At 40.5% G+C, this 21268-nt stretch overlaps 1 protein-coding gene across 2 annotated transcripts in view; it reads left to right on the top strand.

Moving 5' to 3' along the window:
• The first annotated feature begins 14074 nt into the window (after positions 1-14074).
• The window catches only part of LOC120531411 (scavenger receptor cysteine-rich domain-containing group B protein), a 68136-nt gene continuing 60942 nt past the window's right edge, over positions 14075-21268 (top strand). For both annotated transcript variants that reach the window (XM_039756805.1, XM_039756804.1), the window contains exon 1: positions 14075-14258. The gene's annotated coding sequence lies outside the window, so the exon portion shown is untranslated. The remainder of the gene's footprint in view (positions 14259-21268) is intronic.

Here is a 21268-nt window from a genome sequence, read left to right as displayed (position 1 = left end):
TCTGTTTGGTGTGAGGTTCTGTGTTGTGGAGATTCTCAGGATGGATTGCAGGTGCTCATCAGTGAGGCGACTCCTGTGTGCTGTTTTGTTAGTCTTTATCACTGAGAAGAGCTTCTCACACAGATATGTGCTACCAAACATGCACAAGGTTCGAGCCGCATGTAGACGGACTTTTTTTGTTCTTCAAAGTCACCAAAGCGCCGTGCAAACTCAGTGCGCAATAACTGTAGCTTCGCAATAACTTGCAGCATCATAAGGTAGACTTGATTAACGCGTAAGTGTTCGACAAGGCAGCTGAAGCGCTGCATTATGGGATCTCTAGTTTATTGTGTTACCAGCGCTTCATATACCCGGCCATTAATAACAATAATACAGTATATAAAATGATCTCGCGGGCCGGATATAATTACACACCGGCCGGATGTGGCCCGTGGCCCTTGAGTTTGACACATATGGACTAAATAGAACTTGAAAAGATATATTTTTTCAAATGTGATCGCGCAATTCAGATAGAGTTGACGCGAGCTACAGCCTGCATGCCTCAATGAGTCATCCTCCCCTCGCTCTTACTTTTTTACCATTCATCTAATGAATACACTGAGTATGGCTTTACCAAAACAATCATTGATGGCTAATAAAGTATCCATTATTCGAGTATGTAGAGTGGGATATATATATATACATATATATATACCCGTGTATCGCAGCGGAGAAGTAGTGTGTTAAAAAAGGTAGAAAAAGAAAAGGGAACATTTTAAAAATAACGTAACATGACTGTCAATATACAGTATTTGTTTTGTGAGTGTTACTGAGTGTTGCTGTCATCAAGGATTTGATTATCATTATTTCTTTCAATCAGGTTCGTATTTGTAGGATGTGTTGTGTTCAAGTTACATTCCGTGTTTGTCAATCGCTGTAAAGATGACAGGTTTCATTCATCGATTCGTTTCTTACTGCATCAATAAACAGCTCGCTTCTTCTTTATCTGAGACCTGACACACTGCATGCACGGGTTTTTTACACTGTCTTCCTTTAGCGGGACATTGACTTTTTCCACCGTGTGCTTTGTTTCCGCAGTAGCTGGATTTATGAATATGCTTATCAGACGCTTCATATTTTTTGCTGCCTTTTCAATTGTGTAATTCGGTTTTGTTCAGCTCTTTGGAACTGTTGCTTTTATCTGTGCACTGCGCCAGTTCACGGAGCCACTCGGTGTACATGCATCGAAGGTTCCCAGCTGTGCTGGTGCCATCTCGCTATGTCCATAGCTTTATTTAATGTTACCTTAGTCCTGGCACTTAAAACTTTCTCTCGCAGTTTCGCTGAGTTTGTGTCAAACACCACCCTGACCATCTCATCTTCCTCTCCATAAGCACAGTCCTTCACCCGTGAATATTTACCCGTGGCAGTTTGCTATTGGATTGCCGCTGACGGACGGCCTTATATGGGCAGGCACTAAATTACAAACGCCAGCGCAGCCTGTCTATGAACTTAATTTAAAGTGTAGGTTTACATCGTGCTTTGTTTCCGAAGTAGCAGAACTCATGAATATGGTTGTATATGTCACTCGCTTGCTTCTTATTGTTTCGCTGCCTTCTCAATTATATAATGCATGTTTTCTTGAGCGCTTTTTGAGGTCTTCCTGGTTTTCTATGTACTGCGTGATTACGTGGAGGCGTGATGATGTCACACGAAACTCCGCCCCACGGCGTTGAAGCTCATCTCCATTACAGTAAATGGAGAAAACTGCTTCCAGTTATGACCATTACGCGTAGAATTTCGATATAAAACCTGCCCAACTTTTGTAAGGAAGCTGTAAGGAATGAACCTGCCAAATTTCAGCCTTCCACCCACACAGGAAGTTGGAGAATTAGTGATGAGTCAGTGAGTGAGTGAGTGAGTGAGTGAGTGAGTGAGGGCTTTGCCTTTTATTAGTATAGATATATATAGATATATATATATATATATATATATATATATATATATATATATATATATATCGTGTCACGCACGCGCGAGTAGGGGACCGCAGACAGACCTTAACACGCTTGGGAAGACATTTGCCGGTAGGGAGTGGCGGGTACTAACCTTTCTCCTTTTCTTTCTTGCAGAAAAAAAGACGCTCTGCCGCCACAAGCCTCATTCTTCCCGCAGCACGATACTTTCGCCCTTCCTCCTCCTGACTTCATCGATCCCATCTTCCCCCATGGTTCCTTCCCAGCATTCCTCCACTTCCGGCTCCTCCTCCAAAAAATGTCTGCCGACGCCATCTTTGGCGTTGTGCATATGTGAAGCTTTTTGTTCATATATTTTGACCCTGAATTTAATTTGTTGCCTTGGATAATTTTTCAGCACACGGGTCGGAAACCCCAAACCTTTATGTTGTCTGTTGCTTCGTTTATTACAATATATATATATATATACATATATATATATATATATATATATATATATATATATATATATATATATATATATATATATATATATATATGGCAGCAAAGGTTTGTAATACAGTTTGCATATTTGTAACTAGAGATCCACAAAGTGTGAAAACGAGTCACATATCTTAAAACAGTTTTATATTACTAGGCTTTCGACAGCCTACCAGGTGTCATCATCAGAGGAAAATGATTAGACATACAGGAATCAAAGGCAATATATAGCACATGAAGAGTTGGTTGTAAGGGGGGGGGTATTAATAAGGTGGGGTTCAGAAGATGTTGGTCATAACAGGCCCGCCACCAGAAATATTTGGGCCCCAGACAACTGGGTACGTGTGGGCCCCTCTGCCTTAACCCCGGGTCCCCATATGCCAAAACCTTCAAATACATATACAAAATGATTGAAATGTAGTTTATCCGACAGCGACAATGCTCCATTTATGAATACCATACTTGATGAGTTAAGCCTTCTCACACATCAAAGTTTGACTGCGAGAAGGAAAGCCAGTGCTAACAGAAGCTCGTAGCGGAATTGAAACGATACATTAATGAGATAGGCCTATGTATTATCTAACGTGTAATGGTACAATTATACCAATGCAATGAATAGGAGTAACATCTGAACAGTTAGGGTTATCTACATGGTGTACAATCAGTATGGTAACTTGCTGTATCAAATTTCAAAGTTTTCAAAAAATCTGGGTGATCCAGAATCTTTAGTGATGCACACAAAACCAACGCACACTTGTCACTGCTTTAAGAGCAATAATAAACACCCAAGCGAATGAATTATCAAACTACGGAGACAGACTTCTGCTACACCATACACGTCAACATCCACGATAGTGCACAACAATATCGCTGTTGTCTGAGACAGAACAGCGCCTGTGTGTGTGAAACGGAAGTATTCAATTACAGCGGCAAAGTCAATCCATTATCCACGTACCCTGTACAACAGACATACTACTCAACGTCAAGCTCAAGGATGTTGGCGTCGGCTCTCTTTTGTCTTTGAGAAGTGTACCGCTGCCGGCCCCCTTTGACAAGCATGCTTCACACAACACGAGCATGATATCTACTTGCGTGGAGCGTGCGGCTATTAAAACACTCACTTGTATTGTTGTAAGCTAAATGATTTAACTTTTCTATTACATGTAACTTGAATAATTGTCCGAATATATATCTACGTGCACAACGTCGGCATAAAAAAAATCAAGTGTGAAGGGGCCCCCTTCCGTTAGGGTCCCGGACCAGAGTCCCGTTTGTCACCCCCTGGCCTTTTTTATTATTTGAATGTTCTTCTTTTTAAACCTGCACATGCTGGGTTCAGGTCCAAGTGTCTGTTAATGGTGTTTTCATTAGAGAGCCAAGTTTCAGACAGCTCTCTGGCACTCTTAGTATTATCCCTGAATTTTCTTTTCACAGTGTCCCAGTTAAGCATGTGTCTGGTGGAACTTGTGTATAAATCAGAGATTGTGGGTCTTTCCTTATTAACCCCACCATATTAATCCCCCCCACCCCAACCCACACCCTTCACCAGCTATATATTGCCTTTGATTCCTGTATATTCAATCATTTTCCTCTGATGATGACACCTGGTAAGCAGTCGAAAGCTTAGCAATAATAAACTATTTCAAGATATGTGACTCATGTTCTCCCTTTGTGAATATCTAGCTACAAATATATATATAAACTAGGGGGATTCACTACATGCCAGCCACTTCGTGTCTCTGCTGTTCGCGTATGTGTATTTCACTTTCACCAAACAACAAATCTTTTAATTTTCGCGGATAGGCCTCTTCATTGGGAAGAAACATTACTTTTCCCTGATGGCAACATGAATTAGGTGATCTACAAGTATCCAACTTAAAGCTTAAAGCCAAACAATATCTACATACTTCTGTCATATCACATATGTCCATATATTCTGTCTCTTTTCACTGTTCCATTATTTCACCGAGAAATAATTCCATTTCTTAGCGCTAATGCGATCTTTACTATCAATTTTTTGAGAATTTTAGTACTTTCATAATGTCTGCATGTGTATCGCGCCAACATTTTTGAACCTCTTTACAAAGTTCTACTTTGTCTTCTACTCTTTGTCTTTTATTTCTGACCCCGTTTGGAGCTGAGGGTGCAGGAACTGCGTCTGAAAATATAATTCACACGAATGAGAAGTGATTGGATTGTGGGTGTGGTTGTAAATGTTTTGAGAGGAGGGCAGGACGTCAAAAAGTCTCGTCTTGCGTTACCTGAAATTACCTCTTGCGGGAGTTGAAATTATCTCCGAGAAAAGTCTTGTCCCAGGATTTACTTTCATTATATATATATATATATATATATATATATATATATATATATATATATATATATATATATATATATATATATATACAGTAATCCCTCCTCGATCGCGGGGGTTGCGTTCCAGACCCCCCCGCGATAGGTGAAAATCCGTGAAGTAGAAACCATATGTTTGTGTGGCTATTTTTATATTTTTTAAGCCCTTATAAACTCTCCCACCCTGTTAACATTATTAGAGCCCTCTAGACATGAAATAACACCCTTTAGTCAAACGTTTAAACTGTGCTTCATTACAAGACAGAGATGGCAGTTCTTTCTCACAATTAAAAGAAAGCAAACATATCTTATCTTCAAAGGAGCGCCATCATAAAGGAGCGCGTCAGGAGCAGAGAATGTCAGAGAGAGCGCTCGCAAAGAAAAGCAAACTATCAAAAAATCAATACATGCTTTTAAGTATACAGAAGCACCGCGATAAAGCTGCATTTTGTAGATGAGCGTCCGTGTCCTCTGTGCAAACAGCCCCTCTGCTCACACCCTCCGTCAGGCAGAGAGAGCGAGAAAGATAGAGAGAAGCAAACAAGCACAGCGCGGGAAGCATATCTTATAGCATTGAGGAGTTTTAGTTAATATGCAATACATGCTCTGATTGGGTAGCTTCTAAGCCATCCGCCAATAGCATCCCTTGTATGAAATCAACTGGGCAATCAAACTGAGGAAGCATGTAACCTAAATTAAAGACCCATTGTCCGCAGAAAGCGCGAACCAGCAAAAATCTGTGATATATGTTTAGATGTGCTTACATTTAAAATCTGCGATAGAGTGAAACCGCGAAAGTCAAAGCGCGATATAGCGAGGGATTACTGTATATATATATATATATATATATATATTGTGACAGATTAGGGTTTTCTCGCACCCTTGTACCCTCAGACCACACGTCAGACACCAGATAAAAATCCAATAATTATTTATTATAATAATAATTGTGCACAAAGCACCACCACTCCACTATTCTTCAATAACCAATAATAAACAATACTCAATCACAATCCTCCACTCCCAGACGCTTAGCCACCCTGCCTCCCAACTCAGCTCCTCGTCTGGGAGCTCCCACAGTCCTTTTATATTCCCTGACCTGGAGGTGTTCCTTCCCAACAGTCCACAAGTCCTTATTCCTTCCGGGTCAGGGTAAATAATGTTTTTTCTCACCCCGGAGCCTCCGCTCTTCCTATGACGAACTTCCGGGTCATAGGGCATGAAGAACTCTTCGGTCCTCCCTGCAGCTCCCTCTCGTGGCCCCCATGGCATCCAGCAGGGCGGTGCATAAAAACTACATGGTCCATAATGCCCTGCTGGTCTTCTGGGGACCTCCATGCTGCAAGGAGGGCTCCACCTGGCGGCTTGGGGTATTGGCCGGGGTACATGGCCGGCCATATCTTACACTACTCCCACCCCAGTGACGAATCATGATTCGGAGCGGCCAGCCCCGTGAAGGATGTCTTCCTCCAGGAGGAGTTGTTGTTCGGGTCCTGGCGAAGTCCAGAAAATTTCCAGGAGAACCTTGGGGGTATATTAAATAAAAAAGGATTTGTATTCCACGTTCTCCCAGGACAACTTCGCCATCCATGTCCCGGTCGGCGGCATTCATAGCACAGCCGCCTTCCTCCAGTGTGTATCCCTCTGCGAGTCTGGAAACAGTCGGGAAACTTTCGCTCTGCCCCTTTGTCCACTGAGGAGGGTTCCACGGCTGCCCCTGAGCTCTCAGCTCGCTGCTCAACTTTGTCAGGAGACCCCCTCTTTATTCTAGGGATCTCCAGTTTACTCTGGGGCTTGTCCACAGTTTGGGTCTCTATTAGTGAAAGAGAGCCCTTTTACTGTCTGCACGCCCTTTGATTTATAAACAACATGGGTCGGGGTCTTTAGGATCGAATCGCTCCAAGAGACAGCACCATCCAGCTGCTCTGGCTCGATCGGTCCTTCCCCGCCACTCCGTGACGCTTCGCCTCTCTTGTAGGGCACGCATCCATTTGGCACCCGCTATGGATTAAAAGCGGGCCCGGATCACACTGCGTCCCTATTACATTATATACAGTACCGACATTACCTGCCTGTACCGCCAAATCACATAACACGGAGGCTCCCGACCAAATCGCCGTAAGTATTCATCCAGCTTTCTTAAAGGCGCTTCAGCCGCTGCTCCCAAGTCCCCAATGATCTTCTTTATTGTTTCCACCACCTGTAAAAATTTGTGCACGGGCTGAAGCAACTTTTCCAGCTCGTGCACGTCCAAAAAGTTACTTAATTCACCCGGAGGCATGCTCGAGCCATCATTAGCCTTACCCTCCGGTGGGAGCCAATAAACACGGCCGCTCCTGGCACGTGCTCAGACAGGTCCCGCAAGGGAGCCTGGGATTTGGAGTTCTTTTCGGAGGACCGCGGTGCCGCTTTTGGCTGACTGCGATCCGTCTGTATCAATTTATCGACGGACCGATCAATCAATTCCCGGACTTCCTTACCTTTTTGTAGGGAGAGCGGTACTTCGATCGCCTCCCCTTTCCCCTTCGAAAAACTCAAGTCCGTCTTTTCTTGGGCGAAGCCACAAACAGCTGGATACAGAACGTCACCTTCCTGGAATCCCTTGTGGTAGGTCACGTGTCCCTCGCCGCACCCGTAATGCGGAAGTGCTTCGGGTTACTCGCTTGCCTGAATGAGAGCGCGCCATCGCCTTCCGGTCTGTCTTCTGCCTCCCGCAGAGCCTTCGGATGGACATCTGGGAGGTATGTACATGGGACATCATGTGTTAATTTAAAAAGATTATTCAATACATTCCCGACATACCTCGTCGGAGACGTCCTCCTCCGGAAATCTCTCCCGAAATGCGTAGCCGCTCCATAGCTCCTCTTGAGCGCAGGCAATGCCAAACGCTAGACCTCCGCTGTTGCTGGCGCTCTGCTTTGTCTTCTTCTTCCCCATGACGGACTTGATAAAGATGAGGTTTCTGGCGATTTTTTCTGTGTGTGTCGTGACGCTGTCTTCCCGGGGTATTCTGTCCACAATAAATTTTTTTAAATTCAGGTCCTCTGCCAAACTGACGGCCAGAGAATCCTGCCGGCTACGCCAATTGTGACAGATTAGGGTTTTCTCGCACCCTTGTACCCTCAGACCACACGTCAGACACCAGATAAAAATCCAATAATTATTTATTATAATAATAATTGTGCACAAAGCACCACCACTCCACTATTCTTCAATAACCAATAATAAACAATACTCAATCACAATCCTCCACTCCCAGACGTTTAGCCACCCTGCCTCCCAACTCAGCTTCTCGTCTGGGAGCTCCCACAGTCCTTTTATATTCCCTGACCCGGAGGTGTTCCTTCCCAACAGTCCACAAGTCCTTATTCCTTCCGGGTCAGGGTAAATAATGTTTTTTCTCACCCCGGAAGTCCGTCGCTCTTCCTATGACGAACTTCCGGGTCATAGGGCATGAAGAACTCTTCGGTCCTCCCTGCAGCTCCCTCTCGTGGCCCCCATGGCATCCAGCAGGGCGGTGCATAAAACTACATGGTCCATAATGCCCTGCTGGTCTTCTGGGGACCTCCATGCTGCAAGGAGGGCTCCACCTGGCGGCTTGGGGGTATTGGCCGGGGTACATGGCTGGCCATATCTTACAATATATATATATATATATATATATATATATATATATATATATATATATATATATATATATATATACATTAGTGTGGCGGACAGCCAGGGCCCTTGTCCGGCCGGGACGCCTGTATAATGGATGGGCTGGGGGAGAGAGTGTCTTCTGGGCTTCATCTCCCCTGGGTAGAGGCCAGCCCCACCGGGTTGTTACAGCAGCACAGATTCCCGCAGTGCGTTCCGTGGATGCCACTAGGGGGTACTGTAGAGCCTACACACCCAGAAATGCTGCCGGAAGAAGATCACCGAACACCTGATGCACTTCCACATCTATACTAATAAAGGGCAAAGCCCTCACTGACTGACTGACACACTCATTCACTCATCACTAATTCTCCAACTTCCCGTGTAGGTAGAAGGCTGAAATTTGGCAGGCTCATTCCTTACAGCTTACTTATAAAAGTTAAGCAGGTTTCATTTAGAAATTCTACGCGTAACAGTCATAACGGTCGACAACATCCGCCATGTTAAACTTTCTTATTTATGGCCCCATCTTCACCAACATTGGTAAGCGGATTCCCTTACGGAATTCCGTACTTATTTCGGTGGTATGACGCCACTGTCTGCCGCCATATTGAACTTTCCAACAGTCTTTGTTACCTATGGGCCCATCTTCAAGAAATTTGGTATGCAAGTTCCCAACGCTAATGGAATCCTACTTACGTACATATGTACGTCCATAGCCTGCAGCTCGGTCGCCGTGTGAGGCAGCGTTGGGTCCCCCATCATCACACCTCCCACATTGTTGGCTGCCTGCCTATATAAGGCCGTCCGTCGCTCCATTCTCTTCATTCCCTTCCTTGCTTCGCCACGGTATTCACATCTCCCTGCTGATAATTGCAGCCTTTTTATTTAATCCACGGCTTCTCCGCTGTTTTATTGTTCGTTTATTACGATTATAGTTATTGTATAGGTATTTTAGACTTATTTTAGACATTGCCCAGGTACCCATTTCCTTTATCGTTCCAACCGTACCCCCATTAACATGTCTATCAAGGTGATCACCATCGATCAAAGAACTGTCACTTACCGAGTGGTTTCCATGCCCGGAGATGGCGTCTGCCTTTTCCATTCTCTGTGTTACATATTGCATGGCCATATCAGGCTCACTCTTGATATCCGGAGGAACATTGTGTCTTATGTATTGAATGACTCGGACAGGTTCAAGGTGTGGACTGATGACGGTACAGGAGATAATTATACTACACAGGAGCACTAGAAGAGTGAAATGCTTAAGCCCTTCATCTATGGTTTTGAATGTGAGTTGATGGCTGCCGTTGAATTGTTCGGTTGTCGTTTTCAAGTGTACTGAAATAGCCAAATATTTTAAACCTTTCGACAACCGCCAATGCGTCTTAAACATCTTAGATTCACAGGTGACGATTTCAGTAGTGGACACTTTGATGTTTATGACTGTTTAAACTTTCAAAAGCTGAATGCGAAATTATCGATGAAACCGGTTGTATACTAACAACGCTTCACAGATGCCGAATGTCACTTCAACACAACAAGTCCTGCAAATACTGTCGTAATTGAAACAAATCATGAAACTCAAACCGATTAAGACAGCAGCAATCCAAGCTGTGAGATTTGATGCAAGATTGCTTTTCACATGGCCAACTGTACGTTGCATGCTCAAGAGTAAGCTCAGCACACAGCTTGGTCATATTACAACTGCAAGGGCCAAACTGACAACATGGCATACAAAGAGATCCTTAACAAGTAATTATTGGTATATTTTCCCTCAGTTTAAAAAGGTTTACTTTTCTTCTTAATAAAAATTTTAAGGCAGTACTTCGCCGCTGCGAAGCACGGGTATTTTGCTAGTATCTCCTACCCAGAGAGCCAGAGTTTAGAACATTAGAACATTAGAACACTCTAGACGAGAACAGGCCATTCAGCCCAACAAAGCTCGCCAGTCCTATCCACTTATTTCTTCCAAGAAAACATCAAGTCGAGTTTTGAAAGTCCCTAACGTCTTACTGTCTACCACACTACTTGGTAGCTATTCCAAGTGTCTATCATTCTTTGTGTAAAGAAAAACTTCCTAATGTTTGTGCGAAATTTACTCTTAACAAGTTTCCAACTGTGTCCTCGTGTTCTTGATGAACTCATTATAAAATAACAGTCTCGATCCACTGTACTGATTCCCTTCATAATTTTAAACACTTCAATCATGTCACCTCTTAATCTTCTTTTGCTTAAACTGTATAGGCCCAGTTCTTTTAATCTTTCCTCCTAATTCAACCCCTGTAGTCCTGGAATCAGACTAGTCGTTCTTCTCTGGACCTTTTCTAGTGCTGCTATGTCCTTTTTGTAGCCTATAGACCAAAACTGCACACAGTACTCAAGATGAGGCCTCACCATTGTATTATAAAGGTTGAGCATAACCTCCTGTGACTTGTACTCCACACATCCTGCTATACATCCTAACATTCTGTTAGCCTTCTTAATGGTTTCTGAACACTGTCTGGAAGTCGATAGCTTAGAGTCCACTATGACTCCTAAATCCTTCTCATAAGGTGTACTCTCGATTTTCCAACTGTCCATTGTGTATTCAAACCTAACATTTTTACTTCCTATGTGTAATATTTTACATTTACTGACATTAAATTTCATCTGCCACAAATCTGCCCAATTCTGTATGCTATCCAAGTCCTTCTGTAATGATATAAAGGATTCCAAATTATCTGCTAATCCACCTATCTTGGTATCATCTGCAAACTTAACTAGCTTGTTACTTATATTCCTATCTAAATCATTTATATATATTAAAAAAAGCAGCGGCCCTAGCACTGCCACCTGTGGAATACACACTCTTAACATCGGCCAGTGCTATGGAAGAGGATGAAACTTGCTGGAGGATGAGTGGAAACGAGATAAGGACTGTGGCATTGGGTGCTTTGGACTGTTCTGTGATGTGGGGAACAACAGAAAACACTTCCCCAATGAAGAATAAAACGTGTACTCTGTGGAACTTGTGTCTCAGCTTGTCTATCTCGGGATTGGAGGAGCTGTACACCCCCTGGTGGTCCACTATATATATATATATATATATATATTGTGAAGGATGGCCGGCCATTTATCCCGGCCAATACCCCAAGCCGCCAGGTGGAGCCCTCCTTGCAGCATGGAGGTCCCCAGAAGACCAGCAGGGCATCATGGACAATGGAGTTTTTATGCAAAGCCCTGCTGGATGCTGTGGGGGCCACAGGAGGGAGCTGCAGGGAGGACCGAGGGCGTCTTCGTGCCCTGTGACCCGGAGGTTCGTCATAGGAAGAGCGACGGACTTCCGGGTTGAAGAAAAGGACTATTTACCCTGACCGGAAGGAATAAGGACTTGTGGACTGTTGGGCAGAAACACCTCAGGGAGGTCAGGGAGTATAAAAGGACTATGGGAACTCCCAGACAATGAGCTGAGCTGGGTGGAAGGGTGGCAACGTGTCTGGGAGCTGGAGGATTGGTTATTTGTTATTATTGTGATTTATATGAATATTGTGGTGGAGAGTGTGCTTTGTGCACTGTGGAAGAAAAATAAAGTCAACATTTGGACTTTTACCTGGTGTCTGGAGTCATGGACAGGGGTTCAAGGGAGCGAGAGCGCCCCCTATCGTTCACAATATATATATATATTGTGGAACTTGGCCCGGACACAGACAGACGGACATCTTTACTTCACCCAACACACTCATTTATTTACAATATATTATGTACAAATACTTTACGTGCACCCCCAGTGCCTCCAGCACTGATCCCCCAAAGTCCAGGCCTCACAGTCACAAATGCCTTTCTGGCCGCCTCCAGTCCTCTCTCCAGCTCCGTTCTTCTTCCACCCGATTTCCGCTACTGAATAAAGGGAGGAGGCCCCTTATATAGGAACCCGGATGGGCTCCAGCTGCTTCCCGGCATTCCTCCGCAGACACGCCCCAGTGTGGCGAAAGTGCCGGCTGCGCACCCGGAAGCCCTTCAGGTGTCCTCTGTCTTCTTCCCCCCAGCACTTCCTGGTGTGGTGGAAGTGCTGGGCTCCAGGGTTGTTCAGGCACCGGGGCGCCGCCTGGCCGTGGCCACGGGCCCCTACAGGGTTGGGCTTCCAAGCCCTCTACCTGTGGCCCCCAATACAACCAGGGCAGTCACCCACTCACGGTCTGGAGGAGGTACATGCCCTCCTCCGGTCGTCTTGGGCGTCCCGCCTGGCTTCCACCCCCAGCCGGATGCCACAATATATATATATATATATATATATATATATATATAAGGTATTACAATGGATTATACTTTGGTAGCAGCAAATGTATTAAAACAGAGACAAAAATTTCTAAAATCGTTTGTCGCTTTGGCATTCTGGAATGTTGAGTGTTGCTTGGTGTGGGGAAAAGATTAATTTAAATAATTTTTGCACATGGCTGAAACATAACAAAGTATAAAAAAGTGAAGAGGTCTGAATATGCTTCCGAATCCATTGTAAGTACACAACTGTATCTTGTTGGTTTATAAAAAGTCATCAGCCAATTATACTAATAACACTAATCTACACTTCCAATTAGAGGTCATGGTTGTCTCCCAGAAATAAGGAAGGTTTATAATGGAGGACTTCACTTTTCTTATAGCTCTCTTTTTAAATGGGGTAAAACATTTGTGAATTGCAAAGTATCAATTATTTCACAGTGTATTAATGGTTCATTAATTCATTCAACAGAAAGTGAGATTGCAAACAAAGTTGCCTGATAAAAAGTTGATCAATTTTATTTGGAAGCAGGATGTGTCTACAACAACAGAGACCGATACAAAGAGATATCAGTATGTGTTTAAACCTGAGCCTGAGAAATTAGCCTTTCACCTGCCACAGAAGATGAGACCACTCTGTCAAGAAATTAATCATTTCACCATAATTTACAAGCTGAAGTTCCAGTGGTGATTTGCTTTGTGCTTTCACTGTTAACATTGGCACTGCACAATTCAGTGCCGATAGCCCATTTAATTCTCTTCCCTTTAGATCAAGATTGACCTTGGCATCTGGCATAAAAACAAAGGCACGATTTCAGAGAAGCGGACACAGACTGTGACAATGCCTGAGGGATCCAATGTGACACATTAATTTGCTCCCATCCCTAACACGTGAGTTCTTATTTTTATTGAATGCTTATATACTGAGTTGAATATTCTGAATATTGCATTATGATAAAATACTGTATATTATGATAATTCAAAACTTTACAACAACAGCTTGCTTTGAAATAAAGACGCAATGAAAGGAGGAGCTTTACTTCCAGTTGACATACTGCTGTTTATAGGACTAATATAGTGCTGAAATTCTCATGAAGCCCTGCAGCAAAAATCTGTCATTGTTTCTGATTATCCTGCTCTTATGTTGTTGCTTTTGCAGTGAAACTGATTCAGATATAAAATAAAAGAATGGCTTTTATGAGCTTCCTGAAACCTAAGATGCATAGATACCGCAAAACTCCTGATCTTCCCATTGTATTCATTCACACATAATTAGAATACTTTTGACATAACGAAATTAACATACTCAACTTTTTTTTTCTTTTACGTAATCACTGCTTCTGGCTTGAGGTGCTTAAATTCCCAGTAAGCGAAGGAAGATGAAAGACCTCTATCCAGCTGCCGGATGAGTTTTTTTTTCTTTGCACAAAGTTCTTATTTTTGTCTAAGTGGATCAGTGCATTGATTTGTGCAGAAAACTGGCACATGTATGTAAAGGAACATTTCAAGGGAAACACAAAGCCAACTACACCAAGTGTGGATTTTTGTCTTGGAAAAGGCACTTATTATCAGGTAAGTTTTATTCCTAAGCAGTTAAAAAAAATATATATATATATATATATATATATATATATATATATATATATATATATATATATATATATATATATATATATATATATTGACCTTGAGGCATATAAGGTTGTCAGAATGTCGTAGATTACTTAAATTACTCAAGAAAAATAGAAAAGTGCACTAAGCAAGTAATAATAAATAGATGCAACAACAGTAATCATAACCTTTGCTTTTAACTAACTAGCTATGAATTTTTTATATTCATGTTTTAAAACATATAGAATATGAAAGTATTGGTTTTATTTATTTTTTGCTTACAATGTGGTTTCTAATTTACTGTTCTAATTTAAAAGAAAATAATTTTATGTTTACTATTTTATATATGCTTCACTAACTAAATAAACAATTATTAAATGCAAATGATATTTTAAAAGCTCTGTTACAAGGGTAACTAGATGAAGTCTCATTTTTATTAGATATGAAAGCATGATGCATTTTGAAATACATGGCTTTATATGGGTTCTTGTTTATATCTGCTCTTTTGTTACCATATCTTTAATACTGTTGTAAATGTCCACAATAAATCTGTATATTTATATATATTGTATATACACCTGTCTATAAATTAACACTCTATATGTTGGGTGTATTATAAAATAGGTATCATTATGTTAATGCTTGTTAATGTACACAGACATATTTTAACATTATTGAATATATATAACAACCTGTCCATGGTTACTGGCAATGAATGCTATCCGTGTATTTTTAGGCACTAACCATTAACAAGATGACAGTCCAACTCCGGGCACAAAAATACAAAAATACATATATATATAAATAAATATATATATTATATATATATATATATAACATATATATAAAATATATAAAAACAGAGAGTGAGAAAGGGAGAGATAAGGATGGATTGCCATCTCATCAGTGGTTGTATTTATGCCTGTATGTATATGTATGTTTAAATACACACAAAAATATGCACATACATGCAGCCTTAATATAACATATGTAACCACAGTCTAAAGAAGAAGTAAAAGGTAGAATATTATTACTTATAATTTTCCTGTCTTTCAAATTTGTTTGAAGTTTATAAAGACATGCAACATTGATCCATTTAAAGTAATAACAGCCACAAGTTCTGATTGCCCCTTGTGTTCATTTAAGTGCAGAAATATGCACAAATAAATCACAGTAGGTAATTTTTCATGGCACATAGTGTTTTAAACTCCTTCTAATATGAAATAGAATGAAATATCTGTGTCTGCCAGATAACTTAATAAGCACACTAGTCAGTCACTAACATAGGGGTGGACTTCATACAAGTTAAAATTCCTCTGCTTTTTTAATAAAGTGTTATTCTTTTGGTTATCTCTGACTTTTGGGGATATTTGTAGGGCTGAGATCTTTCAGCTATTCTCAGTGCATTGAGAATGAAGAGGGAGTGTATCCACAAGAATACAAAAGGCAACATTATTCCCCATGGATTCTCACTACATCCTGCATGAATGGAGTATTGAAAAACATAACATTAGGGACTAGATTATTTTTCACCCTTCATAACTAAACTATTTGTCTGCAAGGTTTCAAGTGGTTTGTTAGCTTAATTCTCAAATATGATGGCCCAGCTGGACAGTCTGCAATATTTCAGCTCTTAATTGGATACCTTTTTTGGGCTTCACTGTGAGAATCTTTGACACTTAAATAAGTCCTGAAAATACATTTTATATTTTGTATGTTCTACCACAGCACATGTTAGGAGATTCAGTCTACTTGTTTTAATATTTGTATGTAACATGTTATGCTGGGTCCGGGGAAGTGAGGTGGGTGACGTCAACACCCTTCTTGTGACTTTGTTGCCATTTTGCTCATTACAGCAGACTTTTACATTATTATTCAGTTTTCACAAGCAGATTTTAGGCAGATGTTTGCCGCTGTGACATAATAGCTAAAGGATGTATCTGTCGTCAGTGGGATACATCAGTTACAGCATACATTGGTATTTAAAAGTTAAGAGGAGAAAATAAGCAATATTTGAATAGTGAATATATCTATATATGTATGATTTTGTTTTGAATTTATTCCTAAGTTCAAAGTTTTTATAACATTTCCCATATGTAGACATTTATTTAGTGTAGTATAAACTATACTAGCAGATTTAAAAAATATGAGCACAGCACATCAACACAGTTTGCAAAGTACATTATCATGTTCCCTAATTCAACCTTAAACATGTGTTCAAAAAAGAAGGAAAAGCAAACATTATCATATTCGTCCCATTTTTAAGGGAAGGTAAGTTCTCTTCTTTTTCCTGCTTAAAAAGCAAAGCCATTTTACTCTCCATTTTCTTGTTGTTTTACATTCTATTAAGACACCTGTTTTGTATACATGTCTTTAGCTTTGTCTCTGTTCCTAAAGCAGTACGTTTGCAGGCTTTTATTTCTTTTATTTGCCCACCCCCATACATTTTTAGATGTCTTTGTAAGTGAATCCATTTAGTAATAACTAGAACACAATAAAAAAAACTCACACTGTTCCACTCCATCTGAACTAGTGTGGTGCTGAGGTGTCACCCATTGCATGGCTGCACTTGGGTCCTAATCTGGATCCTGAGTTGGTGTGTCGTGTGTGGCAATGCGTTATACCAGCGCATGCTCCTAACCAATAACCATCAATGCACAGAAGAATGAGAACATGTTACTTCCATTTTCAGACTTCTCTTGAAGTGAGTGATGTATAGACTCGTGAGCCCCCTCATGCAAGTAACTCAGACGTATTGTTTTCTCGTGGCTCTCTGTAAGGAGATTCTACAGTGGGAGACATAATGGCCCTGAGAGACAATAAAGGCCAAATAGCCAAAATACGGTTCTCTATGGCTTGCTTGTTCACAATGTTTCAATCTACAATATGGATATCTAATGGTTAATAACTCTAGTATACTTGAAGTGATGTATACATCTAGTATACTGTATATGAAGTTCAGGATTTTGACATATTTATAAAGTGTGGTTAAAAGAAATAGATCTGAATAGATGTACTTGCTTGTGGACAAATATTTTAACTGGACAAATACAAATAAAAGTAAACAGTTACAATTTTGAAATCCATCTCTCACAGCCGAGCAGAAAACTGCAACAATTTCTTACAAGGAACATAACATAAATAATTCATACATGGGTGTCAGTTTGCTTTGCGCCCTAGGAGCCAAGTTACCCGAACTATTCTATAACATTTCAATAATTATTTACCACTCTGATGCTGATCTTTCTGATCATAAAATAGGTCATTACGATAGCAACTGACAAGAAGAATTTGTAATTAATTGCAGAATTGCCTAGAGTTCCTCTTTCTCTTGCATGATATTGAACTAAAAACTAATCAGCATATTGTCATCTCATAACAGGCTTAATTGCTGAGTTTGGTATTTTTCTGTCCAGCTGTTTTAGCTCTAGGCCATCCTCAAGAAACTGTGACACATAGACAGACACACAGCTGTCATCGAGATATCGATGTTTTCAGTATTAGGGGACGCTAAAACATCGAGATCTGTAGAAAACCGGAGATCAAAATTTTTCGCGAATCTAATGCGTTCTCTCTTCCCCCATAGATGATAGGTTATGGTGGGATGGGCACAAAGCAAAAATGGGAATTCTAAAGAGGACGCCCTACATTATGTGATTATTTATTTACATCCATAATACAGCAAGTTAAAAAGAAGGTAAATAGAAAATAGATTTTTAAAGCAACCACGAGGGTTCTGAGTTAGCATAATATTAATCATGAAACTTAACATCAAAAATTGCAGTTTGCCTTTAAGTTAGAATTTTTGACTGTTTTATATACTGTCATCTAAAAGTGACAGCTCATAAATATGGAATGACACTTTTCAGCTGATATAAGTCTTAAAGCATTAAAATTACGATTACTATCAATATGCTTATTTGCCATTACAACTCTCATTATCAAACTGGTTTAATCTAAAGGATCTGAGTCTATTCCAGCTGTGTCAGTTAAAAGGCAAAACCAGAAATTGAAAGGGCAGCAGCACATCTCTCTTTCATGACACTTTAAGGAATGCCAATCAAAGCAAGTACATTACAGTGAAAAGGGTGTCAAATCTTGGATTTAAATAATACAGACTGATTAAAATGTGTATTACATACTGTTAAATCATTCTCCAAATACCAAACTGTTTACACTGAGCCCCAATCCTCATTCAAAGATGAATGCATTTGAGTAGAGGCATCGCTTCAGCAGGGACGGTTAAGCCTAAAGGTTGCTGTGTGAGAGTTGCACACAGACTGAGTGAAATCCTTGCCAGCAGCTCATCATATGAACATGCTGGGGGAGAGGGAAGCATGTTGGTGTAGATAAGGTAGATATTAGCTTTGGTTCTGTCACACCAACACTCATGGCGAGGTGCTTACTTCCCACAAACAGCCATGTCAGCTTGCACTTGTATATAAATTATAAAAAATAAATTGAATGTCTCCATGTGACCCTATAATGGAACAATGGATGAATGGATGGAGGGATTTCCTAGCAGACAGTATGCAAAAGAATGGAAAACACAGAACAAGCTAAAAAAGAACATACTGAGGTTCATCACAAAGTTTAAAATTGTAAATTTAGTTGGAAGTATAAACCAGACATGAAAACTGAACAAATCTATTACTAATTTTAATAACCTGCCTCAGCTTAAGTGAGGGGCAGCAAGCCTGAAAAGAGAGACTGAACCTATGGTGTAAGAAGATACGTCTTAATTACAATTTGAACCTGATTGTTCATTTGTGGAAGAGATATTCATTTTTCCTCAATTGGGTAAGCTGGTGCTTTCTGACTTGGAGGCCCCAAGTTCATGTCTAGTTTTTCCATATGATGATGAGAAAATATGAGGCACCTAGCAATGTCTTGGCACAGATCCATATTTGTTATCTACTACAGTCCTCTAGTGTTTCTTAGGGTGACTTTCTTCAGGAAGATATTTTAATGGCATATACATTTCTATCAAAATAGCAATTCTTTTCAGCCTTTCTCCTGGGTTGATATGGCCTAACTCTTTGCAGCTCTTTTAGTCCTAGGTCAATGACCATATTTATCCTTTCTCTGGGACTATTTATGGCACTCTGTTCATCATAAAATCCATCACTGTCCTACAAGCCCGCTCGTTTTCTTTGTTGTATTTTAGACCTGCTATTCCTGTATTATAATTTTTATAACAGTGCCTACCACACTCATGTCAACTCTACTGTGCTGTATATTATTTTTTATGCCATTTGCTTCATCTGTACTTTCAGTTACATGTTTTAGATTCTCATTTGAAGACAGAACCTTTGAGTGATTTACAGTACAACACACTCTTTACTATGAAGTCTACCTTGTTATTATCTGGAGTTATTTTGTCCCATTTTTGAATGAAAATAAGGAATGATTGATTTTCTGCTTAGTTCAAAGTTGAAGCAACAACACAGTATGTGCGTTTTGAACTCTATGATTTGGCCACTTCACAAATCTTGGAAGATAAAAGTAGATGTCACAGACCTAACTATGTGTTTCTTTTGTATCACAGCACTTTCCTGCAAGCACATCAACAGCACAAAACAAGGCTCCCCAGTCATCCTAGCTCTACAACCTTGTGTCATATGGTCAATAATCTCAAGACTTATTTACCATGGCATGGTGACACAGCGATTACTTCTGGTGCCTCATAGCCATAGAGCCTTGGGGGTCAGTCCTAGTATTGACACTGAATATGTGATTTTGTATGTTTTCCCTGTCTCTGCATAGACTTTTTCCAAATAATGCAGGTTTCCTCACACCACTGAAACATGAACAGCAGGCTTATTTGGCATCAGATTTATATGTGTTAGTGTGCCCCAGTAGAAACTGCTTCCCTGTCAAAGGATAGCTTCAAACCTGTATTCAGTGAGGTAGGAATGACATCCGTTCCCCACAACCCTGGCCTCGATAAGCAAGTTAGAAAATGGATGTATGTTCTGCTCTGTTTACAGATATTTCCGAATCCTTTGCATATATTGTTACAGAACTACAGTTATTTGTCAGAAGTAAGTCTTTATGGCAATTGTAAAACCTATACAATAATAATGAAGATTAGTTCTTATTATTATTTCCTGAAACACTGATTTTGTTCCATTATACAGTATGACTGTGGACTCACTGACTTCCAGTGATAGATACTTTATAGTGGACACCTGACAATGAATACCTTACAATAGATTCATTCTCATTGTTAAATCTCATACCTCCGTTTTCTCTCATTTACAGTACTAAGAATCTCTGCTCAAAGGTCTTCAGGCAACAAGTGAAGAATAGACTCCAACTGCTGCAAATGTTACTGTTGTTAGATATTATGCACTATTAATAGCAAGGCATTGCGTATCTACTGTTTTCACTATACTGTACTATTATTTCTTTTATTTCAGATAACTGTTCAAAACCCTAGTGCCCCCTTCACAGACCTCTATAGTTGCTACCTCTGATAGTTCTCTTCCATCATTACATCCTCCTTTATCTGATAACTTTGGGTTAAGTCAATCACTTTTTCTCTGAGGGAACAGTGAAAAGTATTCTTTCAATTCCCATTCAGGAATAAACTGACAGGAATGTGTTGATGGACCTCTTTGTTTGAGTGAGTTTTATATAACAGCACCTTCTTTTTTAATGTATATCATCATGCTCTGTATCTGGACATGGGTAGGCTGACACTCTAGATATTATGCTCTATTTAGTGTCTGCTACTTAGATTAGAGCCAAGGTGTTAAATAAAAGGGGGTTCTGTGGGAAGAGGGGAATTAACTCTTTAGACCCACCAAAACCCTGAAAAATCAAAGTTGTGTGAAGTCCCTGAAAATAAATTTATTAAAATTTTATGGTCAAAGGTTACTGTGTTTGCAGGAACTGAGGCAGCTGGAAGACAGATCTTCATAGACTTTGTGGGAGCTCTTTAGAAGCAGGGAGGAACCAAGTGTTTG

The sequence above is a fragment of the Polypterus senegalus genome, chromosome 6 (genome assembly GCF_016835505.1).
Source record: "Polypterus senegalus isolate Bchr_013 chromosome 6, ASM1683550v1, whole genome shotgun sequence".
NCBI lineage: Eukaryota > Metazoa > Chordata > Cladistia > Polypteriformes > Polypteridae > Polypterus > Polypterus senegalus.
Note: the sequence above shows the minus strand (reverse complement) of the source record. Positions and strands in the feature narration are given on the sequence as shown.